Below are 12,279 nucleotides of genomic sequence, written 5' to 3'. Positions count from 1 at the left end.
GGGGCAAAATAGGAATTGGACACTGTTTAATTTTTCTGGCTACTGGTTACTGGCTACTGATAGACACTAGGGAAAAAGCCCACAACTAGAAGGCTATGCAACCCATAAAAGAGTTGTTAGCGGTGGTTTTGCTATGGGTCCATCAAGCCCAGCATCCGAGCTACAAATGTGTTGTATCCTAGATACAATTCAGGATATACAAATACCGGCCAAATACCTCAAAACAAAGCACTTCCCAATCGCAGGTAATGGACTTCTCGTCCAATAACTTATCCAATCCCTATTGAAACCCTGCTACATTTACTGTACTAAAACCTTGGCCACAAGTTAATTGTGCGTTGAGTGAAAAAGAGCTATCTATGATTAACTTAAATGTGCTACATGTTACACGCTTACTTCATGGAATATCCCCTAGTCCTGTCTGTAATTTTTTCTGTTTTGTTGAATATAAAATATATAATATAACATTTTATACAATATAAATACAGAATCCTGTTTTCTCCACGTTGTGGATACCTGCTCTCTCCTCCCTCCATCTCCTGTCTAATCTGTTTGGCTCTCTCTCTGGTGTCCTTCAAACCCGCCCGCTCCTGTCAACCATTCATTGATCCCAAGATGAGGCTGCTATCACTTAAGAGAAGTTTTTGATACAGACATTCTAATTAGAAGCAGTGCCGCAATCTCCAGGATTTACTATTTTCAAACAGCTAGCAGAATTGAAAATACAGAAGATGAAGGACAAGTCCTGATGTCTGGATCTGAGCCAGCAGCCAGGTCTACTCCCGCTATTTCCTCATTCCAAAGAAAACAGGAGGCCTCCGCCCCATCTTAGACCTCTGCAATCGCAACATATTTCTCCAAAAAGAAAAATTCAGGATGGTGTTTCCCGGCAACATGCTTCCCTACTTCCAAACACGAGATTGGTTCTGTTCTTTGATTCTTCAGGACGCTTATGCTCACATTCCAATCTTCCCTCCCCGCTGTAAATACAAGCTTTTGCTAGTGGGACATCAACATTTGCAATACCGGGTCCTGCCTTTCAGACTAAAAGGTCTACCCTTTCAGCAACCAATTCCACAAGTAACTTTAACCAAAGATGTATCCAAGGTTGAGGAGCTCATGTGAAGAACCTTCAAACTCAAGGTACTTGGACACAGCTCAAAGCAACGTTTGATCAACTTCCTAGAGCTTCCAGCTATGCGTTATGCTCTATATGCGTTCAAGGACTGACTTTCATCAAAGACTTCTCACACAACGGACAACACAGTCGCAATGTGGTACTTGAACAAACAGGGAGGCACAGGCTCTTATCTTCTCTGCCAAGAAGCTATGCAGATTTGGGCCCTTGCACACTCCATGCATCTACGAGCCACTTATCTGGCAGGCATGTGGAACATAGCAGCAGATTGCCTCAGCTGACAGTTCCATCCCCACGAGTGGTCTCTGGATCCTGTGGTAATGACCAGAATCTTACAATGCTGGGGTCAACCAATAATAGACATGTTTGCATCTGAACTGAATCACAAAGTGGACACTTGCGTGCGTTCGTCAATCCGCCGCCATCAGTGAATGAATGCGCGCCTGTCACACATTGAGCGCCGAAATCGCACGGGCATTTATTCACTGCCGGCATGGGCGTGCATTCATCCAGGCCCTGCCGCCAGTGAATGCACGTGTAAATGAATGAATGAATGCGCGCCTGTGCGACCCTGCGATTCGGCGCTCAAGGCAGGGGTCACGACATGTGACTGCCTTGAGCGCCGAATGGCAGGGGTCGCACAGGCGCGCATTCATTCACTTCCCCCCACCGACTGCCTTGAGCGCCTTAACGTGTTAGTTTACCGCCTCCCCCTAGTAGGAGTTAGTGTAGTGTAGTGTAGTGTAGTGTTAAAAACATTGCTTACCCGCCCTGGTCCCGTCCGGTCTCCGGTCCAGCCCCAATCCGGTCTCCTGCAGCCCGTCCGGTCCCATCCTCCCGAAGCAAAAAAAAAACAAAATACAAAAAAGTAGCAAGGCTCGGGCCCTTCTCCCTTCCTCTCAAAATCGAGAGGAAGGGGGAAGGGCTCAGGCCCTTCTCCCTTCCTCTCGATTTCGCATGGCCATTCATCCAGGCAGAGGGAACCGGTGGCGAAAACGGCCCACGGTTCCCTCCGCCTGAATTAATGCGCACCTGTGAGACCCGGCCGGGGCGCGCATTAATTCAGGCGGAGAGAGCCGGCGGCGAAAGCGGCCTCCGGAATCCCCCCACAGCAGTGAATGCGCGCCTTTCGGTGGGGGTTACCGGAGGCCGCTTTCGCCGCCGGCTCGTTTGAACACGCGCCCACCCGCCCCCCCGCCCCTCGACTCCCGCTGCCGCCCGCCGGCCGCCTGGACCCACGCCGCTGCCTGGATGACCGCATGAAAGTGACAGGTATTTAAAAATTTGAACACTCAGCTATATATTTTTGGTATTTTTTTTTCACTTCATGGTGCCTGTCATTTCAAATGTCATTTGAAATGACATTTGAAATGACAGGTACCGGCGCACCGCGCCTATACAGTAACCAGGGTTACGCGGCTATAACCCTTCCCTACCGCTTTAAAGCCGCGGCATGCATTTCCATGCGATTAGAGGAGAGTATCGGGGAGTTAGTGAAGAGAACTGTGCGTGCGGGGAGGAAGGGTGCGCCTGACACTACCTGACACTACCGCACTGTTTCTACCGCGGCCTTACTGGATCGACCTGTTTATTTTGTTATTTACGCCTGCCTCTGGTATGAACATAAGAACATAAGAAATTGCCATGCTAGGTCAAACCAAGGGCCCATCAAGCCCAGCATCCTGTTTCGAGCAGAGGCCAAACCAGGCCACAAGAACCTGGCAATTACCCAAACACTAAGAAGATCTCATGCTACTGTTGCAATTAATAGCAGTGGATATTCCCTAAGTAAACTTGATTAATAGCCGTTAATGAACTTCTCCTCCAAGAACTTATCCAAACCTTTTTTGAACCCAGCTACACTAACTGCACTAACCACATCCTCTGGCAACAAATTCCAGAGCTTTATTGTGCACTGAGTGAAAAAGAATTTTCTCCGATTAGTCTTAAATGTGCTACTTGCTAACTTCATGGAATGCCCCCTAGTCCTTCTATTATTTGAAAGTGTAAATAACCGAGTCACATCTACTCGTTCAAGACCTCTCATGATCTTAAAGACCTCTATCATATCCCCCCTCAGCCATCTCTTCTCCAAGCTGAACAACCCTAACCTCTTCAGCCTTTCCTCATAGGGGAGCTGTTCCATCCCCTTTATCATTTTGGTTGCCCTTCTCTGTACCTTCTCCATTGCAACTATAGCTTTTTTGAGATGCAGCGACCAGAATTGTACACAGTATTCAAGGTGCGGTCTCACCATGGAGCAACATAGAGGCATTATGACATTTTCCGTTCTATTAACCATTCCCTTCCTAATAATTCCTAACATTCTGTTTGCTTTTTTGACTGCTGCAGCACACTGAGCCGACGATTTTAAAGTATAATCCACTATGATGCCTAGATCTTTTTCCTGGGTGGTAGCTCCTAATATGGAACCTAACATCGGGTAACTACAGCAAGGGTTATTTTTCCCTATATGCAACACCTTGCACTTGTCCACATTAAATTTCATCTGCCATTTGGATGCCCAATCTTCAAGTCTTGCAAGGTTCTCCTGTAATGTATCACAGTCTGCTTGTGATTTAATTAATCTGAATAATTTTGTATTATCCGCAAATTTGAAAACCTCACTCGTCGTATTCCTTTCCAGATCATTTATATATATATTGAAAAGCACCGGTCCAAGTACAAATCCCTGAGGCACTCCACGGTTTACCCTTTTCCACTGAGAAAATTGACCATTTAATCCTACTCTCTGTTTCCTATCTTTTAACCACTTTGTAATCCACGAAAAGACATCGCCTCCTATCCCATGACTTTTTAGTTTTCGTAGGAGCCTCTCATGAGGGACTTTGTCAAACGCCTTCTGAAAATCCAAATACACTACATCTACCTGTTCACCTTTATCCACATGTTTATTAACCCCTTCAAAAAAATGAAGCAGATTTGTTAGGCAAGACTTCCCTTGGGTAAATCCATGTGACTGGGTTCCATTAAATCATGTCTTACTATATGCTCTTCGATTTTGATCTTGAGAATAGTTTCCACTATTTTTCCCGGCACTGAAGTCAGGCTCACTGGTCTATAGTTACCCAGATCACCTCTGGAGCCTTTTTTAAATATTGGGGTTACATTGGCCACCCTCCAGTCTTCAGGTACAATGGATGATTTTAATGATAGGTTACAAATTTTAACTAATAGATCAGAAATTTCATTTCTGAGTTCCTTCAGTACCCTAGGATGCATACCATCCAGTCCAGGTGATTTGCTACTCTTTAGTTTGTCAATCTGGCCTACAACATCTTCCAGGTTCACAGTGATTTCGTTCAGTTTGTCTGACTCATGACCCCTGAAAACCATCTCCAGAACTGGTATCTCCCCAACATCCTCATTAGTAAACATGGAAGCAAAGAATTGATTTAGTCTTTCTGCAATGGCCTTACCTTCCCTAAGAGCCCCTTTAACCCCTCGGTCATCTAATGGTCCAACCGACTCCCTCACAGGTTTCTTGCTTTGGATATATTAGAGATGTGAATCGGAACCGGAATCGGTTCGGATTCTGAATCACATTGTGGTTTTTTTTTCGTCCAGCCTGATCGCGGTTTTATCGGCTGCGCCCGAGCCGATAAACAAAAAACCCACCCCGACCCTTTAAAACTAATCCCTTTGCTTCCCCCACCCTCCCGACCCCCCCAAAAACATTTTACAGGTACCTGGTGGTCCAGTGGGGGTCCTGGGAGTGATCTCCCGCTCTCGGGCCATCGACTGCCACTAATAAAAATGGCGCTGATGGCCTTTGCCCGTACCATGTGACAGGGTATCCGTGCCATTGGCCGGCCCCTGTCACATGGAGGGAGCACTGGATGGCCGGCGCCATCTTTAAAAATGGCGCAGGCCATCCAGTGCTCCTACCATGTGGCACGGATACCCTGTCACATGGTAAGAGCAAAGGGCCATCGGTGTCATTTTCATTAGTGGCAGCCGACGGCCCGAGAGCAGGAGATCACTCCCGGGACCCCCACTGGACCACCAGGTACCTGTAAAATGTTTTGGGGGGGTCGGGGAGGATGGGGGAAGCTAAGGGATTAGTTTTAAAGGGTCGGGGTGGGTTTAGGGGTTACTTTTGTGTGCCGTTTTTCCCGCCTCCCCCAAAACGATAAGAGAACCCCCACAAACAATATCGTGGGGTTTTTCCTATCATTTTGGGGGAGCCCCCGATTTCTGACGATTTTGAAAATATCGACGATATTTTCAATCGTCCGAAGCCCGATTCACATCCCTAGGATATATTTTAAAAAGTTTTTATTATGAGTTTTTGCCTCTATGGCCAACTTCATTTCAAATTCTCTCTTCGCCTGTCTTATCAATGTTTTATACTTAACTTGACAATGCTTATATTTTATCCTATTCTCTTCCGATGGATCCTTCTTCCAATTTTTGAAGGATGTTTTTTTGACTAAAATAGCCTCTTTCACCTCACCTTTTAACCATGACGGTAATCGTTTTGCCTTCCTTCCACCTTTTTTTTTTTTTTAAACCATGTTTTATTGGGAACAGTCACCATTTCCAAAACATTTAAACACAAAATACAGCAACTGTAGCATGAACATTCCCATTTTTATATTTTCCAACAAATCTTCCACCTTTTTAATGCGTGGAATACGTATGGACTGCGCCTCTAGGACTGTATTTTTAAACAATGTCCAAGCCTGTTGAGCACTTTTAACCTTTCCAGCTGCACCTTTCAGTTTTTTTCTAACTATTTTCCTCATTTTATCAAAGTTTCCCTTTTGAAAGCTTAGTGTTAGAGCTGTGGATTTACTTATTGTCCCCCTTCCAATTATTAGTTTAAATTTGATCATGTTATGATCACTGTTGCCAAGTGGCACCTCCACCGTTACCTCTCTCACCAAATACTGCGTTCCACTAAGAATTAAATCTAAAATAGCTCCCTCTCTTGTTGGTTCCTGAACCAATTGCTTCATGAAGCAATCATTTATTATATCCAGGAACTTTATGTGTTACGGTCGTGGACCCTTGAGCCGGTTGAGACTGTAGATGGTATACTGTGGGACCCCACAGGAAGCATCTCAGCCGGGAGGCGGCGCTGAAGATACTCCAGAGAAGACTTCACCACTGGAAGCCTGCAGTCCCCCCAGGAGGAGCTAGTATTAACCCGGACCTCTTGGACTTAGGCGGGACCCTATGCGACCAAGGATCCAGGCAGCGGCCAAAGAGGTGGACGATGAGACTGACTGGGCCCAGGAGCCTGGAAGGATCTTCACCCTTGGAAGCCCGTGGCTCCCCCGGGAGGAGCCCGTGAGAGCCCGAGCCGCTGGGGACTTATTTGAATCCTCTGACCAGTGGGTACCAGATACTTGAGGAGGTGGAAGAGGCCGAAGATGGAATCCAAGAACGAAGCTGGGTCAGAAGCCAGAGGTACAAAACCAAAGCCAGGGGCAGAAGGTGGAATCAGAGTCATAGGATGGAGCTAGGTCGGAAAGCAGAAGTCAGAAGTCAAACCAAAACCAGGGGTGGAAGCTGAAGACGAAGTCAGGAGACAAGCCAGGTCAGGAAGCCAGGAAGTCTGAAGAAGTGATCCAAGATCTGGATGCAGCAACTAGTAGCTCAGAAGACTGAGAGAACCTCGTTGCAAGGCACTGAAGATGTCAGAAGCCGGGTTTAAATATCCTGATAGCGTTCTGACGTCATCCAATGCAAGGCTAGGGTTTTCCTGCGCTGGCCCCTTTATGAGGGACTCCTCCTCGCGCGTGTGCATCTAGGGGGTGGGCCCAGCTGCGGCGGATCATTGGCATCTCTCCCGAGGAGGGAGAGACGCGCTGGAGGCCATGCAGGCCTGAGGAGGCCCTGAAATGGCCCAGGCCATCCCCGAGGTAGGTGGAGGGACCGGGGCATGGCCCGGGTCCGCTTAAGTACACCCCCCGCCCTTACACCCCCTTCTCGGGAGTCTGGGCTTAGCCGGGTGGTTCAGATGAAACTGGTGGAGGAGGTTCTTGTCCAGGATATGGGACGAAGGTTCCCAGGAATTCTCCTCCAACAGCAATGGTGGAACCGAACGTCCAGGACATCTTTCACGGTGCAGATGACATCTTGGTCGGCAGTGGCGATGGCGGGCTCGGGAGGCTTAGCATGAAATATTGAGAGAACCACCGGCTTGAGCAGAGACACGTGGAACACGTGGAACACTCTAGTGGCGAATCCATTCTAGGGAGCCCTTTCCTGCACAAAGGAAAGGGAACTCTCCCTGGGTGTAGCCAGCCTGTATCTACCCTCTGCCTCTGTGCCTTGCTGCCATACACCAGATGACTCACTCAACTCCTTGTGGTGTTCTGGCCACTATCGTGGTTGCTCAGTGTGTTGGTGCTAGTCTTTTTGCTTGCTATGTTCCTCCTTCATTGTGCTGTAGGATGTTGATGCCACTTGTCTTGCCACTTTGCCTGTCATGCTGCCTTCGAGGGTTCATGCATCTGTTATCGATGCTCTCTTTTGAAGCTGTGGTGTGTTTTTGACACTCTCACTGCTGCTTTACATCTCTATTAAAGCACTCTTCTTGCCAGTCCTGGTACCCCTTTAAAGAACCTTAGGCTATTCATGCCACTTTGGTGCCACCTTTGCCACAGTCTAGTACCTTGGAGCTGTTTTGTTGTTCTGATGATTGCTCCCCAGAAGTTTCATCAAAATTGATAATAAAACCCCAATTCTGCAGCCAAAAATAGGCTGCAAATACTTCCCCCATTGACTTTAATGGGAACCAAAAAACGAATGCACGTATCAACGTATCGGGGGTGCCATTGAACGAATGCAACGTATCTGGGCCCCAACGAATACGTATCCTGAATCCAACGAATACTTTCCGGCTGCACATCCCTATTCTTTACTAAGGAAAATTGAAGAGGATCGCTTAACAACAGGACTTGAGGTCAGAGGCACATCTTTTAAAACAGTGGCCTTTGCAGATGACATTTTGATTTTTCTTACTATTCCAGTGAGCTCCCTGTCTAAAGTACTAGAGCATCAGATAAATTGTGGTAAATTTGCAGGATTACAGATCAATCAAGATAAGTTGAAGGCCTTAGAGATAAGTGGTAACCTGAAAAAACCAATAAGAGAAAATGTTTCCTTTACGTTGGGTACAGCAGAGATGAAGTATTTGGGTATTAAAATTCCTGTAGACATTAATCTTATTTATAAAGCAAAGAGAGGGAGCAATTTTAGATTCAAATTCTCAGTGGAGCACAAGATTTGGTGAGAGAGGTAACGGTGGTGGGGCTGCTTGGCAATAGTGATCATAATATGATCAAATTTGATTTAATGACTGGAAGGGGGACAGCAAGCAAATCCATGGCTCTCGTGCTAAACTTTCAAAAGGGAAACTTTGATAAAATGAGAAAAATTGTTAGAAAAAAACTGAAATGAGCAGCTACAAAGATAAAAAGTGTGCAAGAGACGTGGTTATTGTTAAAAAATACCATCCTAGGGTGGGCATTCCCTGGCGGATTATATAGTTGAATTTCATACCCTAGCTACTGAACTCCATTGGGGAGAGGACTGCCTCCAGTCTATCTTTTTGGATGAGCTAGCACCCAGAATCAAGGATGAGTTGGTGACCTGTGAACTTCCGGCCTGTGAACAGGCAGGATCAACCGACACCTGCAGGAGAGAGCCCATGAGCTACAGGGTCCGAAGAGGAGTGGGACTGCCGTCAGTTGTCGCCGACATTCTTCTCCCACCTCACGTCCACCTTCGTCTTCTGAAAAACAAACGGAAGAACCCATGCAGTTGGGTCGTGGTTGCTTGTCTCCTGAGGAACATCAGAGGTGCCAACGGGCTGGGCTCTCCCTGTACTGTGGAGAACCCGGTCATCTAATCGCTCGCTGTCTTGTCCATCTGGTAAACTCCCGGGCCTAGGACTCACCAGAGGATTGATCCTAGGTCTGACCTCACCTGTTCCCCCATTAACGTTGCAGGTAATGCTCTCCATGGGAGATCGTGACTTCTCCACCGTAGCCTTGGTATTCTCTGGAGCTGGTGGGAATTTTCTGATGCAAGATCTTGTGGAGCAGTTGTTAATTCCTACTCGTTCTTGCCCAGTATCATTGACTCTCTCCATTCATAGGGATCCTCTCCCAGGGAAGATTAAACACATCACCACTCTGCTGAAATTCCATATGAATCTGCACCATCTGGAACGTCTCACCTATTATGTCATTTGGAAGGCCATCCGTCCAGTGGTGCTTTGCATTCCCTGGCTACAGCTACACAATCCCCAGTTTGACTGGTCCTCACTTCAGATGACCCAATGGGGCCCTGGTTGCCAAAAGACCTGCAGACGTCTTCTCCAAGAAAACTGAGGACATGCTGCCCCCACATCTGGAGTACAACTGTCAGAATACATAGAGGAAAATCTACAAAAGGGCTTCATTCGACAGTTTTCCTCCCTGGTGGAGCAGGCTTCTTCTTTGTGGGCAAGAAGGATGGTACCCTTCATCCATGTACTGATTATCGTAGCCTGAATGCAATCACCATGAAGGACCGGTACCTGCTACCACTCATAGCCAAGCTGTTTGACCGCTTACAAAGGGCAAAAATATTCTCCAAGCTGGATCTCCGTGGAGCCTACAATTTGGACCGGATATGTGAAGGTGACAAATGGAAAACTGAGTTCAACACCAGGGATGGCCACTACAAGTATCTGGTCATGCTGTTCGGACTCTGCAATGCCCCTGCCATTGATGAATGAGATTATCCGCGACCTCCTCTAAACTGCATGGTAGTGTACTTAGATGATATCCTGGTATTTTACAAGGATCTGTAGTCTCTTCGCCAGGATGTCGCTATCGTGTTGCAACTGCTGCGGGAGAATCGCCTTTATGCTAAATTAGAAAAATGCGTTTTCGAAAAAGAGGCCCTTGCTTTCCTAAGGTACATAGTCTCTAACCAAGGTTTTCATATGGACCCAGCGAAATTTAAGGGCATTCAGGACTGGCCGCAACCCAGCAGCTTGCAGGCCCTTCAGAGGTTCCTGGACTTCGAGAATTATTACTGCAGCTTCATCCGGAACTATTCCAAATTGGCCGCACCACTCACAGCCCTATCACGTAAGGAAGCCAACACTAAGCAATGACCCACCAAGACTGTGGTAGCTTTCCAAACTCTCAAAGGAGCCTTTCTCCAGAAACCGTGTCTCCGACATTTGGATCTGAGACTTCCTTTCGTGGTGGAAGTGGATGCCTCATCCGAAAGAGTAGGAGCAGTGCTCAGTCAACACAATTCCCTAGGAACCTTGCACTCCTGCTCCTTCTTCTCCAAGACGTTTTCCTCAGCCGAGTGGGACTATGCCATTGCAATAAGAGCTCTTAGCGATCAAACTTGCATTTGAAGAGTGGCGCCAGTGGCTCGAAAGAGCTCAACATCGAATTACCGTCTATACGGACCACAAAACCTGGTGCATCTCCAGCAGTCTCAAGACCTCAACCCATGTCAGGCTCATTGGGCTCTCTTCTTTACATGTTTTGACTTCGAGCTTCGCTACAGACCTGCAACCAAGAATCTCCGTGTGGATGCTCTTTCCCGCTCATTCAGCTCTGAAGAAGCTGCTGAGCCTTCCCAACATATCATTGATCCAGCTTGAATCCTCCTCTCTGCCACTGGGACCATCCATCTGAGGAAAACAGTGGTTCCCAAAAGACTCTGGAATAAGGTTTTGTCTTGTCCCATGACTCCCGCGTCACTGGTCATCCAGGACATGCCAGGACCCTGGCTTTACTTCAGCAGTTCTATTTGAGGCTTAATATGTGCAAAGACATCCAGGTATATGTGGACTCTTGTCCAGTCTGCGTGCAACAGAAAGCTCTGGTAGTATACCCTTGGGGAAAGTTACAGCTGCTGCCAATCTCCAAGGAAACCATGGATACACATATCCACTGACTTCATCGTAGACCTCCCAATCTCTCAGGGCAAGACGGTCATCTGGGTGGTACTTGTACCTGAAGACTAGAGGGTGGCTAATGTAACCCCAATATGTAAAAAGGGCTTCAGGGGTGATCCGGGAAACCACAGACCAGTTAGCCTAACTTCAGTGCCAGGAAAAATAGTGGAAAGTGTTCTAAAGATCAAAATCACAGAAAATATAGAAAGACATGGTTTAATGAAACAAAGTCAACATGGCTTTACTCAAGGTAAGTCTTGCCTCACAAATCTGCTTCACTTTTTTGAAGGGATTAATAAACATGTAGATAAAGTTGAACCGGTAAATGTAGTGTATTTGGATTTTCAGAAGGCATTTGACAATGTTCCTCATGAAAGGCTTCTAGGAAAAGTAAAAAGTCATGGGATAGGTGGTGATGTCCTTTCGTGGATTACATACTGGTTAAAAGACAGGAACAGAGAGTAGGATTAAATGGACAATTTTCTCGGTGGAGTGGGGTGGGCAGTGGAGTGCTCAGGGATCTGTACTGGGACCCGTGCTTTTCAATATATATATAAATGATCTGGAAAGGAATACGACAAGTGAGGTAATCAAATTTGCAGATGATACAAAATTATTCAGAGTAGTTAAAGCGTCTTGGCTATCCGTTCCTCAGAGGGCCTTCCTGCTTTGGACTTCTCCTGACCCAATCCTCAGGTCTATCTTATGGGACTTCCTTGTGTGAGTATCTTCTTCAGTTTTCTATGATACCAACATTGCTGAACCCTCCACGGTGTACCCCATGTCTCGGGCCACTACTGTTCTTCAGCATTATCGCTTTCACCTATTCTGAGCTACAGGGTATTGCTGCAGCTACTCTAAGATCCTCTGCTTGGTTCCTGTATCTCAAGACCTATCTGCCTCGTCTTCTACAGTACAGTCATCCTCAGCATAACCCGTGCTGCGGGCCACTACTGGATTTGTACTTCTGAGGTATCTCCACCAGCCTGCAAGAACCTCCTGGTGTACCCCGCACTGCGGGCCACTACCAGATCTTCTCTTCTACAGTATCACCCTGAGTATATCCATTACTCAAGAACAGTGTTATTGCATTTCCCGCTCCTCTGGTTATGTCTTATCTTTTCTCTCTAATAAAATCTCTCTCACAGCTGTGTCCTACATCGCTGAGACCATGCCCACTGATGATGAGGCTCAC

Source organism: Rhinatrema bivittatum, chromosome 1 (assembly GCF_901001135.1).
Source record: "Rhinatrema bivittatum chromosome 1, aRhiBiv1.1, whole genome shotgun sequence".
NCBI classification, from domain to species: Eukaryota; Metazoa; Chordata; class Amphibia; order Gymnophiona; family Rhinatrematidae; genus Rhinatrema; species Rhinatrema bivittatum.
The sequence above is the reverse complement of the archived record's forward strand: the minus strand, read 5'-3'. Positions refer to the sequence as shown.